We start from the raw sequence: 22,930 nt of genomic DNA, 5'->3' as shown, positions 1-22,930 counted from the left end.
TGGAGGTGGTCCTCCTGAATCTGTAGTTTGCCGGCGACGAAGACGAAGCGGAAGGCGAGGAGGGGCTGTGTGCCGGTACATCCATCCATCGACAACTGCTCATTCATGGCAGGAAACAACATCACATCTTAGTCAAAGGAATGGAGGGTACGGGAAGAAGAAGAAGAAACTGAAGGTAAGAAGACCTGGATGGCGTCGGAGCAATGGTGGAGGGGCGTCCTCCATGGGCGCTGCCTCTGCGTCCACCACCGGGAACATCTCGTTCAGGTCCTTGGCCCGCAGCGCCTGACCAGATTAGATCACAACACGACGTCGAAGCTAGAGATCGATGCAACTTCAATGCAAAACTGGATATCAAAGAACAATGTACAGAAGAACTTGCCATTTAGTTCTGCATGATCATCACGGTCTGCAATAACAATACAGCATGGCCTTCTGGTTCTGTAGCTAATCAGCGCCAAGAGTAGATCTCCGAGGTAATTGCAGTGCCTTGCAATGCCCCTAAATGCAACAAAGAAGGGCTTGTTATAGTATTTTTACATTCATTCAGGACAATAGCTTTTCTTTTTCTTGCAAAAGGACATCAGTTAACAAGTATAATTACTCCCAAGAGAAGGTTTGAAAAACCCAACATGTCTAGGAAACAACTGTTCAGTAAAGTGCAGCAGCTGGATAAATCTATCATGCACATCATTTAAGCAAAAAGTGTTCCAACTAGTATGGAACCACATATTTGTTATCTGTGTATCTACACACCTTTTGGAGTAGCTGCAAAGAATTAACACTAAGCATAAGATACACTAAAGAACTTTCAGTGGAGCATCTGCACATAATTAAGAAAGCATCAGCAAGTTAACAAGCTAATGAAAAACTACTGCAACCAAAATAGTACTACAAAATACAAAATTTGCAAAAATTTGTAAACTGAATTTTTTGCCAAGGAAACAAAAATTTATAGCTTCAGGCCTACAGAATAGCTTCAGGCTGGAGCACTACAGTTGTTGGTTAGACTTCATATAGCTTCAGGCTGGTTGGAGTACTACAACAGCAACCATTTCATGGTTAGACTACTCCATTTGCAGTAGCCAAATATTCATATATCTACAGTAGCAAAAAGTTGGTTGCCTGACTAAATAGTCATCCTCTCGTGAGGATTCTGCAGCAAAAGAGTTGCTGCTTAGGTAGTGGCAATAGTTGACCCTGCGCTAAATTGCTCTTTGCAATTTTGGACTGAATGTATTGAGATGTTTAGCTACTATCAGCAGAGTTGCAGAGTAGTGTTTAGCTATCTATCTAGTACAGTAGCTGCTAGCCATGAGAGCGGTGAAGATTGAGGTGACCTGAGCAAGCGCCAAGGGCTGATGGTCAGTCGGTGATGCTGAACCCGATGGCCCCATTTGTTCGCTGGTCATGGTCGCCATGGTTCCAAGGTCCTGCAGAAATTGGCAGCCACTCTGTTTCAAAGCTCCCCCGTGGCGCCTAATCAAAACAGAGCAAGAATGGGGGATCTAGCACACGGTGGATGCGAGCTAGGACAAAGTGGGGGAGGCGATTTACCTCATGTGCTCGACGGATGAAGGCGGTGGATCTCAGACGAACAGGTCGCAGTCGTAGCTCTCCACGCCCCCGCCGTCAGCGACGACGGGCGTCTCCCCGTCCTTGAGCATCTTCCGCGCCATGGCTTGGACTCCGGTCAGCTGCAGAACAGAACGCTAGGACGACGCTTGGGGGCGCAGGCGTGGGGGTGAGACATGGATCAGATGCCCACGAGCATCGCGTGGCGGCGGACCTCAGGCGGAGTGGAGGACCTCAGGCGTCCATGGCGGCCTCCTTGCACAGAGAAATACAGATGGGATTGAGACTTGAGAGAAAAAAAGGGAGACACAAACAGAGGGAGGAAGAAGAGCGGGGGAACACGTCGACCTGCGGGACTTCGGTCGACGGTGGAGCTGCTCCGGCGAGGCGCGAGGCCGAGGTAGCGGAGACCGAGGCTGGATCGCGTTGGATCTCCCTCCCTCGGGTTCTTCTCTCCCTTCTGGTGAGGGAAGGGGAGGGGCGAGAGGAGGAGGGCGTGGGGGAGGCCATGGACGGCAGTGAGCTCCATCGGAAGGAGGCGGCGGCGGTGATCTGGAAGGAAGGAGGCGAGCTCTCGTTCGCTCTCTCTCCATCGGGTGAGACAGCGAGGAGAGACGAGGGAAGGGATGGGATCGGGGTGGGTGGCGGCGGCGATGTGGGAGATGAGGGGAGCGAGATCTGGATCGAGCGAGGAGAGGGGGGCTGCTAGGGTTTGGGTTGGGTTGGGTTGAGAGGGGACCTGAGAGACGTTGGATCCGCCGGATGTGGACGGTCCAGATTGGCTAAGGGGGGTGATCCGTGTGAAGAGCTCTGATTGGCTCAGAAAAATTATGATTTAAAATAGTTTCTAAGTACTAAAACTAGGAGGGTTTTGTGAAGCAGCTATCAAAAATATTTTGCAAAATGGCACAACTAAAATTTTCTATCAATTTAGACCATATTTTATGGATGATAGCCAGTTTGCATGCAATTTTTAATCTTTGTAGCTATTTTAAATCATTATTCGAGTGCCCAAAATGAGTATTTTTGTGAAGGGCCTACCAAATAATTGTTGCAAAATTGTACCAAATAAATTTTCTAAAGTACTAGGCCATATTTAATGCACAATTGACCAAATGGTTTGGTGTCAGAAGTTTTGTTCCACCTCTGGTGAAAAAGACAAATTTCCGCCGATTCAGTTGGAAGCGGGTCAAATTTGAACTGCAGCTGCCTCGTAGTTTGCTCTTTATTTTTTCCAAAAATCATTTCTAGGTACATAAGTATCTATTTAATCATAGAAACACCAAAAAAATTCCAAGATTCAACCACTAGCTGGGAACGGACATTCCCGCCGTTTTGAACGCATTTTGAAACGGGCATAAAAAATTCAAAAAAATTCAAAAAATTGGAAAACCTTCGCATTGCATCATTATATGTGACCAAGTTACCAGGAAAAATTATAAACTTGTAATACGACGAATATTTAAAAAAAGTGTTCTCAGAAATGAGCTATCATGCGTGAAGATGAATGGCTTTCAACCCAAATGCTCAATCTTATGGCCACATACATGGCATAGTTTGTTCAAATGATCTCATATTGTGCACAAGGGTGCATATTGGAATGGAAAACAATGTTGCTTAAGGAATTTTTCATTTTCTTTGGACGAAAAAACCATTTTCCATTTTTCAAGTGCCCAAAAGGAGGTTTTTTTGTGAAGGACCTCCCAAATAATTGTTGCAAAATTGGACCGAATCAATTTTATAAAATACTAGGACATATATAATGCACAATTGACCAAATGGTTGGGTGAAAAAAGTTTTGATCCACCTTTGGTGAAAAAGACAAATTGTCGTCGATTCAGTTGGAAATGGGTCGAATTTGAACTGTAGCTGCCTCATAGTTTGCTCTTTATTTTTTCCAAAAATCATTTCTAGGTACATAAGTATCTATTTAATCAGAGAAACACCAAAAAAATTCCAAGATTCAACCACTAGCTAGGAACGGTCAAGCCTTCCGTTTTGACCGCATTTTGAAACGGGCATAAAAAATTCAAAATAAATAATAAAATTGGAAAACCTTCGCATTGTGTCATTATATGTGACCAAGTTTCTAGGAAAAATAATAAACTTGTAATACGGTAATTATTTTAAGAAAGTGTTCTCAGAAATGAGCTATCATGTGTGAAGATTCATGTATTTCAATCCAAACGATCAATCTTATGGCCACATTCATGGCATAGTTTGTTCAAATGATCTCATATTGTGCAAAAGGGTGCATCTTGGAATTCCAAACAATGTTGCCAAAGGGAGTTTTCATTTTCTTTGCACGAAAAATTCATTTTCCATTTTTCGAGTGCCCGAAATGAGGTTTTTTTGTGAAGGACCTACCATATATTTTTTGCAAAATTGTACCAAATCATTTTTATAAAATACTAGGACATATTTAATGCACAATTGACAAAATGGTTGGGTGTCAAAAGTTTTGATCCACCTCTGGTGAAAAAGACAAATTCCCGACAATTCAGCTGGAAGCGGGTCAAATTTGAACTGCAGCTGCCTCATAGTTTGCTATTTATTTTTTCCAAAAATCATTTCTAGGTACATAAGTACCTATTTAATCATAAATACATGGTTTGGTGGCGATACGTCGAGGTTTGGGCGGTGGCCGAGGCCCCCAACTCTAGAGCGCATAAACTCGCATGCCCGCCGCGTGGTCACCGCGTGGCCGTGGCGTTGCCATGTGTTCTGGGCAGCCTAGGCATGTCTAGTGGGTTGGGCACTCCCCAGGTAGGTGCTAGGAAGAAAATCACAACATAAGATTCTCACGAGGAGACCGATCGATGCTCAAACATGAATAAGCAGCCAAGTGTTTGATTAGCGGTACGGGAAATGCACATGGCCAATGGGCGTCAGTTTTGGCCGAGGATGATCATCTACTAAGGATAATGTATTCACAAATTTTCAGCTCAAAAGGAGGATCCTAGGTGGTACTTTCTTTGCAAAGTACCACACTGGACAAAAATATGAATGTTGAAGCTGGGCTCAAAATAATGAATGGATTGAGCTAAAATTTGGTGGAGGATGGTTATTTGGGCATAGGAAAGCATTGTAGAAAATTGATATCATTTTGACATGCCAAAGTAGTACTTCCTTCACAATGCTCTTCTATGGACAAAAACTTGGGAAAACTAGTGAGAGAGATTGGATGAATGAAATGAGCTAAAAATTGTTGTAGGTAAGTTATATAGGTATGGTCACGCGCTGGTAAATTTTCAGATCATTTGGGTAAGCCTAGCTAGTACTTACTTCACAAAGCTTCTCTCGAGGTAGAAACTTTGGAAATTTCCCGAGAAAGATTTACTAGGAAAATTGAGCTGAATATTATCATGTTGCAATGATTTGGGTATGGAAGTGTGCCCGAAAAGTTTGAGGGTAATAGGAGGGGTCTATATAACACTTGCTTTGCAACGTGCCAATTTGGCCATAAAATATAAATTGAACCTGGGCTCACATAGATGATTTGACTGAGCTGCAATTTGGAGGAGGGTGATAATTTGGGCATATGAAGGAACTATATAAATTTCATGTCAGTTAGAGATATAAAAAAGGTACTTCCTTCACAATGCTTTTAGGTGGACAAAAACTTTGGAAATTTGCCGAGGAAGATTTGCTAGGAAAATGGAGCTGAATTTTGTCATGCGGTAATGATTTGGATAGGAAAGAGTGCCCACAAATTGCGAGGGCAATCAAGAATATATAAATAACACTTCCTTCATAAAGTGTTGTTGTGAACATAATAGGAAAATGAATATTGTTGAATTAGTTTTGAACTAGGCAAGGAAGGATTTTTACATATTTGATGAAGATATGCCCCAAAGAATTTATGAGATTTTTTTGGGAATTTTTGGAATGATAGAAATATAGGTTGCTTCACAACCTAGGGAAAAAACTGCCACATGGACATGACACATAGGCAAAACTGATGAGATGTCGCCTAGTCATCACAACCCACCACAATCTACAAGGCTATGACCATCTATATTGGTCATTAACAACTAGAAATAAGGCAGCGGACTAGCACTGTTTGCTTTGTGACCATTTCGTGTAAGGAAATTACGACCTTTCTGACCAAAATGGTCGCAATGGTTTAGGGTTTGGAGCCCCCTAAACAGCTTATGACCAATTGGTCTAAAATGGTCATAATTTTATGACCAATTCTTCGAGGGTCACTGACAGAAGGTCATAAGTTGACATATTTCTTGTAGTGCGCCAAGAGACCCAGCACCGAACCAAGTCATAGCCAGTTAAACCATTTCCTAGCACAGCTTTGACCTTTGAAGTGATAGGGGCAAGCTTTGCACATTCGGCAGCGGTAAGCTTATCAGGAAGAAAATGTTTTGGGTCCAAGCGCTCGACACATTAACCCGGTAATGGATTCTCGTCAGCCGGAGAGGTATCTTTGCAATAAAACCATGTCTGGTTCCAGTCCTTGGGATGACTTGGCAAGCAAGCATAGGGGAAGATGGCATCTCTTCTTCGTTGAATTGAGATTGCGTCGAGCTCCAAGATGGGTCCGTTTGTGAATTCGTTTTGGCGGTTCAAATAAAAATATTCTCTGAAAAGTTCCACACTGGGCTCCTCTTGAAGGTATACTTCGCAGAAGACTTGAAAATTGCAAATGTTTGACACGGAATTGGGTCCAATGTCTTGCGGATGGAGTTGAAAGAAGTGCAGAACATCTCGGGAAAATTTAGAGCCGGGCGGTGAGAAGCCCCGGTTCATGTGGTCAGTGAAAACAATGACCTCACCATCCTTTGGTTGAGGTCTTTCTTCGCCTGGATTGGGGGCACGATAATGCATAACATTCTTTGCTGGCAAGTACCCGATTTTGACAAAATCTTTGAGAGTATCTTCAATAACAATGGACTTAACCCAGTTGCATGAAGTGACTGTCTTTGGCGGCATTGTGAAGAGAAAAGCCTAAAGAAAAGAATTTTTTTGCCATGTTAAGTTGATTCATTAAAGCCAGGAATAAAAAACTACAGGATGTACTCCGAATGGCGGCTTAAGTGGGGCCTAATGATATATGGGTAATTATAAGCCGGTGATGTAAGCCGCCATGACAAGCACTGATATTCAAGATCTGACAAGAGCGAATTTTACCAAGTGTTGGGACAAACAAGTTTTACATATTGGAGCAGGGTATTTGGATCTAGTGTTGTGCGGAAAAGGAAAATAAATTAAAACCTAAATATTGCAGTAGTGGAGGAACTAACACAATGATGAGATTTCTGCGGCTAAAGGGCATGTTCAGTGATTAAAGCAAGGGAAAGAAACAGGTTCTGCATATTTCAAAGGCCAGTTTTGGATCCATGTAAGGATTAAACAGAAGCGTGATGAAGAACGATGATGAACTCATAAGAACTGAAGAAACCTAATGAAGATATATGGTGGAGAACATAAGGTACTCACCGGAACCGCTGAGCAATGGAGAGGCGTTGTAGTTTTTTTCCCTGGTCCCGTTCAGGTTTATGCAGCAGCCGAGATTGAGGACGACGATGAGCTTCGCGGCGGCGATAGTGCTCAGATGTGCAGAGGCGTCACGGAGAGAGGAGGAAGACGAGAAGGAAAGAAGTGGGAGAATAGATGGGCTGTCGGGGCCTATTTATAAGGAAAGGGTTAGTAGGCAGGCGCGAGAAACGAGGAGGCCGAAAGATGATTATCCAGCCGATTCGATGCCTTGATTTTTGGGGTGGTTAATTAAAGATAAATATCCGTTAAGATGATGTCATGGCGGGTTTCCGTAATTCCAGGGGATGACCTTGATACGTCCATTTTACATCATGCTTTTATATCGATATTTATTGCAATATGGGTTGTTATTACACATTATGTGACAATACTTATGCCTATTCTCTCTTATTTTATAAGGTTTACATAAAGAGGGAGAATGTCGACAGCTCGAATTCTGGGCTATAAAAGGAGCAAATATTAGAGACCTATTCTGCATAACTCCAAAAGTCCTGAAACTTCACGGGAGCACGTTTCAGAATATATAAAAAATATTGGGTGAAGGAAGCACCAGAGGGGGCCACCCACCATCCACGAGGGTGGGGGCGCGCCCTACCCCCTGGGCGCGGCCCCTGCCTCGTGGGCCCCCTAGCAGGCCTCCGGTGCCCATCTTCTGCTATATGAGGTCTTTCGTCTGAGAAAAAAGGGACGAAACTCCGCCGCCACGAGGCGGAACCTTGGCGGAACCAATCTAGGGCTCCGGCGGAGCTATTCTGCCGTGGAAACTTCCCTTCGGGAGGGGGAAATCATCACCACCGTCATCATCATCGATCCTCTCATCGGGAGGGGGTCAATCTCCATCAACATCTTCACCAGCACCATCTCATCTCAAAACCTAGTTCATCTCTTGTATCCAATCTTTGCCTCAAAACCTCAGATTGGTACCTGTGGGTTGCTATTAGTGTTGATTACTCCTCGTAGTTGATGCTAGTTGGTTTATTCGGTGGAAGATCATATGTTTAGATCCTTTATGCATATTAATACCCCTCAGATTATGAATATGAATATGATTTGTGAGTAGTTACGTTTGTTCCTGAGGACATGGGAGAAGTCTTGCTAGAAGTAGTCATGTGAATTTGGTATTCGTTCGATATTTTGATGAGATGTATGTTGTCTTTCCTCTAGTGGTGTCATGTGAACGTCGACTACAAGACACTTCACCATTATTTGGGCCTAGAGAAAGGCATTGGGAAGTAATAAGTAGATGATGGGTTGCTAGAGTGACAGAAGCTTAAACCCTAGTTTATGAGTTGCTTTGTAAGGGGCTGATTTGGATCCATATGTTTCATGCTATGGTTAGGTTTACCTTAATACTTCTTTTGTACTTACAGATGCTTGCAAGAGGGGTTAATCATAAGTGGGATGCTTGTCCAAGGAAGGGTAGTTCCCAAGCACTAGTCCACCCACATATCAAATTATCAAAGTACCGAACGCGAATCATATGAACGTGATGAAAACTAGCTTGACGATAATTCCCATGTGTCCTCGGGAACACTTTCCTTTATATAAGAGTTTGTCTAGGCTTGTCCTTTGCTAATAAAATGATTGGGTCATCCTGCTGCACCTTATTTACTTTTATTACGTGTTACCCGTTACAAATTACCTTATCACAAAACTATCTGTTATCGATAATTTCAGTGCTTGCAGAGAATACCTTACTGAAAACTGCTTATCATTTCCTTCTGCTCCTTGTTGGGTTCGACACTCTTACTTATAGAAAGGACTACGATAGATCCCCTATACTTGTGGGTCATCAAGACTCTTTTCTGGCGCCGTTGCTGGGGAGTGAAGCGCCTTTGGTAGGTGGAATTTGGTAAGGAAAAATCTATATTGTGTGCTGAAATTTACTGTCACTTGTTGCTATGGAACATAATCCTTTGAGAGGCTTGTTCGGGGTATCTTCACCCCGACCAGTAGAGCAAAGAGTTGCTCCTCAACCTACTGAACCTACTGAAAATGTTTACTTTGAAATTCCTTCGGGTATGATAGAGAAACTGCTAGCTAATCCTTTCACAAGTGATGGAACATTACATCCCAATTTCCACCTAATCTATGTGGATGAAGTTTGTGGATAATTTAAGCTTGCAGGTATGCCCGAGGATGTTATCAAGAAGAAGGTCTTCTATTTATCTTTGAAGGGAAAAGCATTGACATGGTTTAGGCTATGTGATGATATGGGATCATGGAACTAGAACCGATTGAAATAGGAATTTCATCAAAAGGTTTATCCTATGCATCTTGTTCATCGTGATCATAATTATATATATAATTTTGGGCTTGCGAAGAAGAAAGCATTGCTCAAGCTTGGGGGAGGCTTAAGTCAACGTTATATTCATGCCCCAATCATGAGCTCTCTAGAGAAATTATTATTCAAGATTTTTATGCTCAGCTTTCTCTCGATAATCGCTCCATGCTCGATGCTTCTTGTACTGGTTCTTTTATGATGAAGACTATTGAATTCAAATTGGATTTATTGGAAAGAATTAAACACAACTCTGAAGATTGGGATCTCGATGAAGGTAAGGAGTCAGGTATAACACCCAAGTTTGATTGTGTTAAATCTTTTATGGATACCGATGTTTTCCGTGAATTTAGCACTAAATATGGACTTGACTCTGAGATGGTATCTTCTTTCTGTGAATCCTTTGCTACTCATGTTGATCTCCCTAAGGAGAAGTGGTTTAAATATAATCCCCCCGTTGAAGCAAAATTAGTTGCACCTATTAAAGTTGAAGAAAAGACTATCACTTATAATGATTTTGTTGTTCCTACTACTTATATTGAGAAACCACCTTGTTAGAATAAAGGATCATGCTAAATCTTCAACTGTGGTTCGTAAGAGTAATACTAGAACACCTACACCCCCTAAGAAAATTAAAGTTGAACCTAGTATTGCTATAGTTAAAGACCTCTTGGCCGATAATATCGATGGGCATGTTATTTACTTCTGTGATGAAGCTGCTAGAATTGCTAGACCTGACACTAAAAATAAACATGGACCTTTTGTAGGCATGCCTGTTATTTCTGTTAAAATAGGAGATCATTGCTATCATGGCTTATGTGATATGGGTGCTAGCACAAGTGCAATACCTCATTCCTTATACAAAGAAATTATGCATGATATTGCACCTGCTGAGATAGAGGAAATTGGTGTTAAAATTAAGCTTGCCAATAGAAACACTATTTGACGAGTTGGGATTATTCGAGATGTTGAAGTCTTGTGTGGGAAAGTTAAATATCCTGCTGATTTTCTTGTTCTTGGTTCCCCACAAGATAACTTTTGTCCCATTATATTTGGTAGACCTTTCTTGAATACTATTAATGCTAGGATAGATTGCAAAAAGGATGTTGTTACTATTGGTTTGGGGGATATGCCTCATGACTTTAATCTTGCTAAATTTCGTAGTTAACCCCATGATAAAGAATTGCCTAGTAAAGATGAAATTATTGGTCTTGCTTCTATTGCCGTGCCTCCTAATGATCCTTTAGAACAATATTTGCTCGACCATGAAAATTATATGTTTATGAATGAAAGAAGAGAAATAGATGAAGTATTCTTTAAATAGGGACCTATTTTGAAACAGAACTTGCCTGTTGAAATCCTAGGGGATCCTCCTCTACCCAAGGGTGATCCCGTGTTTGACCTTAAACCTTTACCTGATACTCTTAAATATGCTTATCTTGATGAGAAAGAGATATATCCTGTTATTATTAGTGCTAACCTTTCAGATCATGAAGAAAATAAATTATTGAAAACTCTGAAGAAGCATCGTGCTGCTATTGGATATACTCTTGATGATCTTAAGGGCATTAGTCTCACTCTATGCGAGCACAAAATAAAATTGGAAAAGGATGCTACACCGGTTGTTGATCACCAACGACGGTTAAATTCTAAGATGAAAGAAGTGGTAAGAAAAGAAATACTAAAGCTTCTGGAGGCAGGTATAATTTATCCTGTTGCTGATAGTCAGTGGGTAAGTCATGTCCATTGTGTCCCTAAGAAGGGAGGTATTACTGTTGTTCCTAATGATAAAGATGAATTGATTCCACAAAGAATTGCTACAAGTTATAGAATGGTAATTGATTTCCGTAGATTAAATAAAGCTACTAAGAAGGATCATTACTCGTTACCTTTTATTGATCAAATGCTAGAAAGATTATCCAAACATACACATTTTTGCTTGCTATACGGTTATTCTAGTTTCTCTCAAATACCTGTGTCAAAAGAAGATCAAGAAAAGATAACTTTTACTTGCCCTTTCGGTACCTTTTCTTATAGACGTATGCATTTTGGTTTATTCAATGCACCTGCTACCTTCCAAAGATGTATGACTGCTATATTCTCTGACTTTTGTGAAAAGATTGATGAGGTTTTCATGGATGATTTTTCCGTATATGGAACTTCTTTTGATGATTGCTTAAGCAACCTTGATCGAGTTTTGCAAAGATGTGAAGAAACTAACCTTGTCTTGAATTGAGAGAAGTGACACTTTATGGTTAATGAAGGTATTGTCTTGGGGCATAAAATTTCTGAAAGAGGTATTGAAGTTGATAAAGCTAAAGTTGATGCTATTGAAAAGATGTCGTGTCCTAACGACATTAAAGGTATAAGAGGTTTCCTTGGTCATGCCAGTTTTTATAGGAGGTTCATTAAGGACTTCTCTAAAATTTCTAGGTCTATGTCTAATCTCTTACAAAAAGAAGTTCCATTTTTCTTTGATGATGATTGTGTAGAAGCATTTGAAATTCTTAAGAAAGCCTTTATTTCGACACCTATTGTTCAGCCACTTGATTGGGATTTACCCTTTGAAATTATGTGTGATGCTAGTGATTATGCTATAGGGGCTGTTCTAGGACAAAGAGTTGATAAGAAATTAAATGTTATCCAATATGCTAGTAAGACTCTGGACAGTGCCCAGAGAAATTATGCTACTACTGAAAAATAATTTTTAGCAGTTGTGTTTGCTTGTGATAAGTTCAAACCTTATATTGTTGATTCTAAAGTAACTGTTCACACAGATCATGCTGCCATTAAATATCTTATGGAAAAGAAAGATGCTAAACCTAGACTTATTAGATGGGTTCTCTTGCTATAAGAATTTGATTTGCATATTATTGATAGAAAGGGAGCTGAGAACCCTATTGCAGACAACTTCTCTAGGTTAGAGAATATTCTTGATGACCCACTACCTATTGATGATAGCTTTCCTGATGAACAATTAGCTGTCATAAATGCTTCTCATACTGCTCCATGGTATGCTGATTATGCTAATTACATTGTTGCTAAATTTATACCACCTAGTTTCACATACCAACCAAAGAAAAAGTTTTTCTATGATTTAAGACATTTCTTCTGGGATGACCCATACCTTTATAAAGAAGGAGTAGATGGTGTTATTAGATGTTGTGTACCTAAGCATGAACAGAAACAGATCCTACACAACTGTCACTCCGAGGCTTATGGAGGACACCATGCTGGAGACAGAACTGCACATAAGGTATTGCAATCCGGTTTTTATTGGCCTACTCTTTTCAAGGATGCCTGTAAGTTTGTCTTGTCTTGTGATGAATGCCAAAGAATTGGTAATATTAGTAGACGTCCAGAAATGCCTATGAATTATTCACTTGTTATTGAACCATTTGATGTTTGGGGCTTTGATTATATGGGACCGTTTCCTTCCTCAAATGGGTATACACATATTTTAGTTGCTGTTGGTTACGTTACTAAGTGGGCAGAAGCTATTCCAACTAGTAGTGCTAATCATAACACCTCTATTGAGATGCTTAAAGAAGTTAATTTTCCGAGGTTTGGAGTCCCTAGATACTTAATGACTGATGGTGGTTCACATTTTATTCATGGTGCTTTTTGTAAGATGCTTGCTAAGTATGATGTTAATCATAGAATTGCATCTCCATATCATCCACAGTCTAGTGGTCAAGTAGAACTGAGTAATAGAGAGCTTAAATTAATTTTGCAAAAGACTGTTAATAGATCTAGAAAGAATTGGTCCAAGAAACTTGATGATGCATTATGGGCTTATAGAACTGCATATAAAAAATCCTATGGGTATGTCTCCGTATAAAATGGTTTATGGAAAAGTGTCAGTGTCAAAACCGGCGGTTCTCGGGTAGAGGGTCCCGAACTGTGCATCTAAGGCAGATGGTAACAGGAGGCGAGGGACACGATGTTTACCCAGGTTCGGGCCCTCTTGATGGAGGTAATACCCTACGTCCTGCTTGATTGATCTTGATGATATGAGTATTACAAGAGTTGATCTACCATGAGATCGTAGAGGCTAAACCCTAGAAGCTTGCCTATGGTATGATTGTTGTTGTCCTACAGACAAAACCCTCCGGTTTATATAGACACCGGAGGGGGCTAGGGTTATACAGAGTCGGTTACAAGGGAGGAGATCTACATATCCCTATTGCCAAGCTTGCCTTCCACGCCAAGGAGAGTCCTATCCGGACACGGGACGAAGTCTTCAATCTTGTATCTTCATAGTCCAACAGTCCGGCCAAAGGATATAGTCCGGCTATCTGGAGACCCCCTAATCCAGGACTCCCTCAGTAGCCCCCGAACCGGGCTTTAATGACGATGAGTCCGGCGCGCAGATTTGTCTTCGGCATTGCAAGGCGGGTTCTTCTCCAAATTCTAAAGATCTGCTGAGTAGTGTCCGACTCCCCATAAATGTTGCACTTCTTGGCTTCCGCGCCCAATAAGGGCTATCTTCCATGTGTCGAGAGAATGCGAGGAGCCAGGGCATTTTTACATTCACCACCCTAGCCATGTAAGTAAGCTGTCTATTAAAGAGACAGGGATTCTTAGATCCATACCACACCATCCTCCCACAACGAGTATCCATCGGAGCGCACTCAGAAAAATCCATTCCAACATCGCTGGCCATCGCAGCTCCTCCTCCCGCTCCCATAGCCCTAAGCCCGGTGACTGGGAGAAGTGTTCCGTCCCGCACAGCCAATTAGTAGAGTTACAGACCCAGGGATTTCTCCCTCCAGCCTATATGGTCCCCGTTCGAGCCGGGCTTGCCACCTATAATGGCGGGGAGCAAGCGGAGAGCTTCCCCAATCCCTCCAAGGGGGAGCGGGTATGCCTTGTCCCTTGTTTACTAAGAGGACTTGGATTTCCGATCCATCCGCTCCTCCGCGGGCTCTTGGAGTTCTATGGCCTCCAGTTGCATAATTTCACCCCTGCTTCCATATTACACATCGCTGGTTATATTGCTCTTTGTGAGCTGTTTCTAGGCTGCGAAGCTCATTTCGAGCTATGGAAGAGGCTATTCTGCCTTGTGCCCCACACGTAGGAGGGGTCAATATATCAATAGGGCGGAGCCAAAATATGGCGCATCGCTGGGACCGAATACATGTCCGGTACCCCGAAGAAGACGTCCGAAGACTGGCCTTCGGAGTGGTTTTACATGGAGGACGTCCCCCTTCCAGATCCTATTCGGATGGGTCTTCCCAAGTTCGACAGTGCACCTTTGAAGAAACGCCGAAGCTGGCACCCACGGAGCCCTCAGGAGGAAGATAACGGAGAAGTCCTTTACCTGATGGGCCGGATAAAAGTACTGGCTCAATCAGGACTGACAATAATCGAGGTCATGTCAATATGTATAATGCGGGGGGTGCAGCCACTTCAATATCGAGGTCACCCCATGTGGCGCTTTAACGGGGAAGATGATGCCACCCGCTGCGGGCTTAAGGGACCGGACTCAGTTGTTGCTCTAGCAAAAATTCTGTCCGATTTGTTCAAGGGAGAGGAAGAGGAGTTCATCCGTATTAAGCTACGGGATGGATTCTCCATGTACATGTTGGGGAACGTTGCAGAAAACAAAATTTTCCAACGGTTTCACCAAGATCCATCTATGAGTTCATCTAGCACCGAGTGATCGGATTGCATCTACATACCTTTGTAGATCACGCGTGGAAGCGTTCAAAGAACGGGGATGAGGGAGTCGTACTCGACGTGATCCAAATCACCGGAGATCCTAGCGCTGAACGGACGGCACCTCCGCGTTCAACACACGTACGGTCAGCGTGACGTCTCCTCCTTCTTGATCCAGCAAGGGGGAAGGAGAGGTTGATGAAGATCCAGCAGCACGACGGCGTGGTGGTGGATGCAGCAGTCACCGCAGCAGGGCTTCGCCGTTCTTCTGCGAGAGGGAGAGGTGTAGCAGGGGAGAGGGAGGCGCCAAGAGTCAAGGGTGCGGCTGCCCCTCCCTCCCCCCTTTATATAGGCCCCCTAGGGGGTGCATCGGCCCTAGGAGATGGGATCTCCTAGGGGGGCCAAGGGGTGGAGTGCCCCCAAGCCAGGTGGGGCACCCCCCCACCCTAGGGTTCCCAACCCTAGGCGCATGGGGTGGGCCAAGGGGGGCGCACCAGCCCACTATGGGCTGGTTCCCCTCCCCACTTAGCCCATGGGGGCCTCCGGGATGGGTGGCCCCACCCGGTGGACCCCCGGGACCCTTCCGGTGGTCCCGGTACAATACCGGTGACCCCCGAAACTCTCCCGATGGCCGAAACTGCACTTCCTATATATAATTCTTCACCTCCGGACCATTCCGGAACTCCTCATGACGTCCGGGATCTCATCCGGGACTCCAAACAACTTTCGGGTTACTGCATATTCATATCTCTACAACCCTAGCGTCACCGAACCTTAAGTGTGTAGACCCTACGGGTTCGGGAGACATGTAGACATGACCGAGATGGCTCTCCAGTCAATAACCAACAGAGGGATCTGGATACCCATGCTGGCTCCCACATGCTCCTCGATGATCTCATCGGATGAACCATGATGTCGAGGATTCAAGCAACCCCGTATACAATTCCCTTTGTCAATCGGTACGTTACTTGCCCGAGATTCGATCGTCGGTATCCCAATACCTCGTTCAATCTCATTACCGGCAAGTCACTTTACTCGTACCGTAATGCATGATCCCGTGACCAGACACTTGGTCACTTTGAGCTCATTATGATGATGCATTACCGAGTGGGCCCAGAGATACCTCTCCGTCATACGGAGTGACAAATCCCAGTCTTGATCCGTGTCAACCCAACAGACACTTTCGGAGATACCCGTAGTATACCTTTATAGTCACCCAGTTACGTTGTGACGTTTGGTACACCCAAAGAACTCCTACGGTATCCGGGAGTTACACGATCTCATGGTCTAAGGAAAAGATACTTGACATTGGAAAAACTCTAGCAAACGAACTATACGATCTTGTGCTATGTTTAGGATTGGGTCTTGTCCATCACATCATTCTCCTAATGATGTGATCTCGTTATCAATGACATCCAATGTCCATAGTCAGGAAACCATGACTATCTGTTGATCAACGAGCTAGTCAACTAGAGGCTTACTAGGGACATGTTGGTGTCTATGTATTCACACATGTATTACAATTTCCGGATAACACAATTATAGCATGAATAAAAGACAATTATCATGAACAAGGAAATATAATAATAATCCTTTTATTATTGCCTCTAGGGCATATTTCCAACAGTCTCCCACTTGCACTGGAGTCAATAATCTAGTTACATTGTGATGAATCGAACACCCATGGAATTCTGGTGTTGATCATGTTTTGCTCTAGGGAGAGGTTTAGTCAACGGATCTGATACATTTAGGTCCGTATGTACTTTACAAATATCTATATCTGCATCTTGAACATTTTCACGAATGGAGTTGAAGCGACGCTTGATGTGCCTGGTCTTCTTCTGAAACCTGGGCTCCTTGGCATGTGCAATAGCTCGAGTGTTGTCACAGAAGAGTTTGATTGGCCCCGACGCATTGGGTATGACTCCTAGGTCGGTGATGAACTCATTCACCCAAATTGCTTCATGTGCTGCCTCTGAGGCTGCCATGTACTCCGCTTCACATGTAGATCCCGCCACGACGCTCTGCTTCCAGCTGCACTAGCTTACTGCTCCACCATTCAACATATACACGTATCCGGTTTGTGACTTAGAGTCATCCAGATCTGTGTCGAAGCTAGCGTCGACGTAACCCTTTATGATGAGCTCTTCGTCACCTCCATAAACGAGAAACATTTCCTTAGTCCTTTTCAGGTACTTTAGGATATTCTTGACCGCTGTCCAGTGTTCCTTGCCGGGATTACTTTGGTACCTACCTACCAAAATTACGGCAAGGTTTACATCAGGTCTGGTACACAGCATGGCATACATAATAGAACCTATGACTGAGGCATAGGGGATGACACTCATCTCTTCCATATCTTCTGCCGTGGTCGGACATTGAGCTGAGCTCAATTTCACACCTTGCAACACAGGCAAGAACCCCTTCTTAGACTGATCCATATTGAACTTTTTCAATATCTTATCAAGGTATGTGCTTTGTGAAAGACATATGAGGCGTCTTGATCTATCTCTATAGATCTTGATGCCTAATATATAAGCAACTTCTCCAAGGTCCTTCATTGAAAAACTCTTATTCAAGTAGGCCTTAATGCTGTCCAAGAGTTCTATATCATTTCCCATCAAAAGTATGTCATCTACATATAATATGAGAAATGCTACAGAGCTCCCACTCACTTTCTTGTAAACGCAGGCTTCTCCATAAGTCTGCATAAACCCAAACGCTTTGATCATCTCATCAAAGCGAATGTTCCAACTCCGAGATGCTTGCACCAGCCCATAAATCGAGCGTTGGAGCTTGCACACCTTGTCAGCATTCTTAGGATCGACAAAACCTTCCGGCTGCATCATATACAGTTCTTCCTTAAGATAACCGTTAGGGAATGCCGTTTTGACGTCCATTTGCCATATCTCATAATCATAGTATGCGGCAATTGCTAACATGATTCGAACGGACTTCAGCTTTGCTACGGGAGAGAATGTCTCATCATAGTCAACCCCTTGAACTTGTTGATAACCCTTAGCGACAAGCCTAGCTTTATAGATGGTCACATTACCATCCGCGTCTGTCTTCTTCTTAAAGATCCATTTATTTTCTATGGCTCGCCGATCATCGGGCAAGTCAGTCAAAGTCCATACTTCGTTTTCATACATGGATCCTATCTCGGATTTCATGGCTTTCAGCCATTTGTCAGAATCTGGGCCCGCCATCGCTTCTTCATAGTTCGAAGGTTCACCATTGTCTAACAACATGATTTCCAAGACAGGGTTGCCGTACCACTTTGGTGCGGAACATGTCCTTGTGGACCTTCGAAGTTCAGTAGGAGCTTGATCAGAAGTATCTTGATCATCATCATTAACTTTCTCTCTAGCTGGTGCAGGCACCAGAGGAACATTTTCCTGAGCTGCGCTACTCTCTGCTTCAAGAGGCAGTACTTCATCAAGATCTACTTTCCTCCCACTTACTTCTTTCGACAGAAACTCCTTCTCTAGAAAGGATCCATTCTTGGCAACAAAGATCTTGCCTTCGGATCTGAGGTAGAAGGTATACCGAATAGTTTCTTGAGGGTATCCTATGAAGACGCATTTTTCCGACTTGGGTTCGAGCTTTTCAGGTTGAAGTTTCTTGACATAAGCATCACATCCCCAAACTTTTAGAAATGACAGCTTAGGTTTCTTCCCAAACCATAATTCATACCGTGTCGTCTCAACGGATTTCGACGGTGCCCTATTTAAAGTGAATGCGGCAGTCTCTAAAGCATAGCCCCAAAATGATAGCGGTAAATCGGTAAGAGACATCATAGATCGCACCATATCTAATAGAGTGCGATTACGACGTTCGGACACACCATTACGCTGAGGTGTTCCAGGCGGCGTCAGTTGTGAAACTATTCCACATTTTCTTAAGTGTGTGCCAAATTCGTGACTCAAGTATTCTCCTCCACGATCTGATCGCAGGAACTTGATTTTCCTGTCTCGTTGATTCTCAACCTCACTCTGAAATTCCTTGAACCTTTCAAAGGTCTCAGACTTGTGTTTCATTAATTAGACATACCCATATCTACTCAAGTCATCAATGAGGGTGAGAACATAACGATAGCCACCGCGAGCCTCAACACTCATTGTACCGCACACATCAGTATGTATGATTTCCAATAAGTTGGTTGCTCGCTCCATTGTTCCTGAGAACGGAGTCTTGGTCATTTTACCCATGAGGCATGGTTCGCACGTGTCAAATGATTCGTAATCAAGAGACTCTAAAAGTCCATCTGCATGGAGCTTCTTCATGCGTTTGACACCTATGTGACCAAGGCGGCAATGCCACAAGTATGTGGGACTATCGTTATCAACCTTACATCTTTTGGTATTCACACTATGAATATGTGTAGCATTACGCTCGAGATTCATTAAGAATAAACCATTCACCATCGGAGCATGACCATAAAACATATCTCTCATATAAATAGAACAACCATTATTCTCGGATTTAAATGAGTAGCCATCTCGTATTAAACGAGATCCTGATACAATGTTCATGCTCAAACTTGGCACTAAATAACAATTATTGAGGTTCAAAACTAATCCCGTAGGTAAATGTAGAGGTAGCGTGCCGATGGCGATCACATCGACCTTGGAACCATTCCCGACGCGCATCGTCACCTCGTCCTTCGCCAGTCTCCGTTTATTCCGCAGCTCCTGCTTTGAGTTACAAATGTGAGCAACTGCACCGATATCAAATACCCAGGAGCTACTACGAGTACTGGTAAGGTACACATCAATTACATGTATATCACATATAGCTTTCGTTTTGCCGGCCTTCTTGTCCGCTAAGTATTTGGGGCAGTTCCGCTTCCAGTGACCACTTCCCTTGCAATAAAAACACTCAGTCTCGGGCTTGGGTCCATTCTTTGGCTTCTTCCCAGCAGCTTGCTTACCGGGCGCGGCAACTCCCTTGTCGTCCTTCTTGAAGTTCTTCTTACCCTTGCCTTTCTTGAACTTAGTGGTTTTATTCACCATCAACACTTGATGTTCCTTCTTGACTTCTACCTCTGCTGATTTCAGCATTGCAAATACTTTAGGAATGGTCTTTTCCATCCCCTGCATATTGAAGTTCATCACAAAGCTCTTGTAGCTTGGTGGAAGCGACTGAAGGATTCTGTCAATGACCGCGTCATCCGGGAGATTAACTCCCAGCTGAGTTAAGCGGTTATGTAATCCAGATATAGTGAGTATGTTCTCACTGACAGAACTATTTTCCTCCATCTTACAGCTGAAGAACTTGTCGGAGACTTCATATCTCTCGACCCGGGCATGAGCTTGAAAAACCATTTTCAGCTCTTCGAACATCTCATATGCTCCGTGTCTCTCAAAACGCTTTTGGAGCCCCAGTTCTAAGCTGTAAAGCATGCCGCACTGAACGAGGGAGTAGTCATCAGCACGTGTCTGCCAAGCGTTCATAACGTCTTGGTTCTGTGGGACGGGTGCGTCACCTAGCGGTGCTTCTAGGACATAATCTTACTTGGCAGCTATGAGGATGATCCTCAGGTTCCGGACCCAGTCCGTATAGTTGTTGCCATCGTCTTTCAGCTTGGTTTTCTCTAGGAACGCGTTGAAGTTGAGGACAACGTGGGCCATTTGATCTACAAGACATATTGTAAAGATTTTAGACTAAGTTCATGATAATTAAGTTCATCTAATCAAATTATATAATGAACTCCCACTCAGATAGACGTCCCTCCAGTCATCTAAGTATAACATGATCCGAGTTAACTAGGCCGTGTCCGATCATCACGTGAGACGGACTAGTCAACATCGGTGAACATCTTCATGTTGATCGTATCTTCTATACGACTCATGCTCGACCTTTCGGTCTTCTGTGTTCCGAGGCCATGTCTGTACATGCTAGGCTCGTCAAGTCAACCTAAGTGTTTACATGTGTAAATCTGTCTTACACCCGTTGTATGTGAACGTTGGAATCTATCACACCCGATCATCACGTGGTGCTTCGAAACAACGAACTATCGCAATGGTGCACAGTTAGGGGGAACACTTTCTGGAAATTAATATGAGGGATCATCTTATTTACTACCGTCGTTCTAAGTAAACAAGATGCAAAAACATGATAAACATCACATGCAATCAAATAATAGTGACATGATATGGCCAATATCACATAGCTCCTTTGATCTCCATCTTGGGGCTCCATGATCATCTTGTCACCGGCATGACACCATGATCTCCATCATCATGATCTCCATCATCGTGTCTCCATGAAGTTGCTCGCCAACTATTACTTCTACTACTATGGCTAACACGTTTAGCAATAAAGTAAAGTAATTTACATGGCGTTTCTCAATGACACGCAGGTCATACAAAAAATAAAGACAACTCCCATGGCTCCTGCCGGTTGTCATACTCATCGACATGCAAGTCGTGATTCCTATTACAATAGCATGAACATCTCATACATCACATATATATCATTCATCATTCATCAGAACTTTGGCCATATCACATCACAAATCACTTGCTGCAAAAACAAGTTAGACGTCCTCTAATTGTTGTTGCAAGTTTTACGTGGCTGCAATAGGGTTCTAGCAAGAACGTTTTCTTACCTACGTGAAAGCCACAACGTGATTTGTCAACTTCTATTTACCCTTCATAAGGACCCTTTTCATCGAATCCGCTCCAACTAAAGTGGGAGAGACAGACACCCGCCAGCCACCTTATGCAACTAGTGCATGTCAGTCGGTGGAACCGGTCTCACGTAAGCGTACGTGTAAGGTTGGTCCGGGACGCTTCATCCCACAATACCGCTGAAGCAAAATAAGACTAGTAGCGGCAAGAAAGTTGACAACATCTACGCCCACAACAAATTGTGTTCTACTCGTGCAAAGAGAACTACGCATAGACCTAGCTCATGATGCCACTGTAGGGGAACGTTGCAGAAAACAAAATTTTCCTATGGTTTCACCAAGATCCATCTATGAGTTCATCTAGCAACGAGTGATCGGATTGCATCTACATACCTTTGTAGATCACGCGCGGAAGCGTTCAAAGAACGGGGATGAGGGAGTCGTACTCGACGTGATACAAATCACCGGAGATCCTAGCGCCGAACAGACGGCACCTCCGCGTTCAACACAAGTACGGTCAGCATGACATCTCCTCCTTCTTGATCTAGCAAGGGGAAAGGAGAGGTTGATGAAGATCCAGCAGCACGACGGCGTGGTGGTGGATGCAGCAGTCACCGCAGCAGGGCTTCGCCGTTCTTCTACGAGAGGGAGAGGTGTAGCAGGGGAGAGGGAGGCGCCAAGAGTCAAGGGTGCGGCTGCCCCTCCCTCCCTCCCCCTTTATATAGGCCCCCTAGGGGGTTCGCTGGCCCTAGGAGATGGGATCTCCTAGGGGGGGCAGCGGCCAAGGGGTGGAGTGCCCCGCAAGCCAGGCGGGGCGCCCCCCCACCCTAGGGTTCCCAACCCTAGGCCCATGGGGTGGGCCAATGGGGGCGCACCAGCCCACTATGGGCTGGTTCCCCTCCCCACTTAGCCCATGGGGGCCTCCGGGATGGGTGGCCCCACCCGGTGGACCCCTGGGACCCTTCCGGTGGTCCTGGTACAATACCGGTGACCCCCGAAACTCTCCCGATGGCCGAAACTGCACTTCCTATATATAATTCTTCACCTCCGGACCATTCCGGAACTCCTCGTGACGTCCGGGATCTCATCCGGGACTCCGAACAACTTTTGGGTTACTGCATATTCATATCTCTACAACCCTAGCGTCACCGAACCTTAAGTGTGTAGACCCTACGGGTTCGGGAGACATGTAGACATGACCGAGATGGCTCTCCGGTCAATAACCAACAGTGGGATCTGGATACCCATGTTGGCTCCCACATGCTCCT

This window comes from Triticum urartu, chromosome 6 (genome assembly GCF_003073215.2).
Source record: "Triticum urartu cultivar G1812 chromosome 6, Tu2.1, whole genome shotgun sequence".
NCBI lineage: Eukaryota > Viridiplantae > Streptophyta > Magnoliopsida > Poales > Poaceae > Triticum > Triticum urartu.
Note: the sequence above shows the minus strand (reverse complement) of the source record.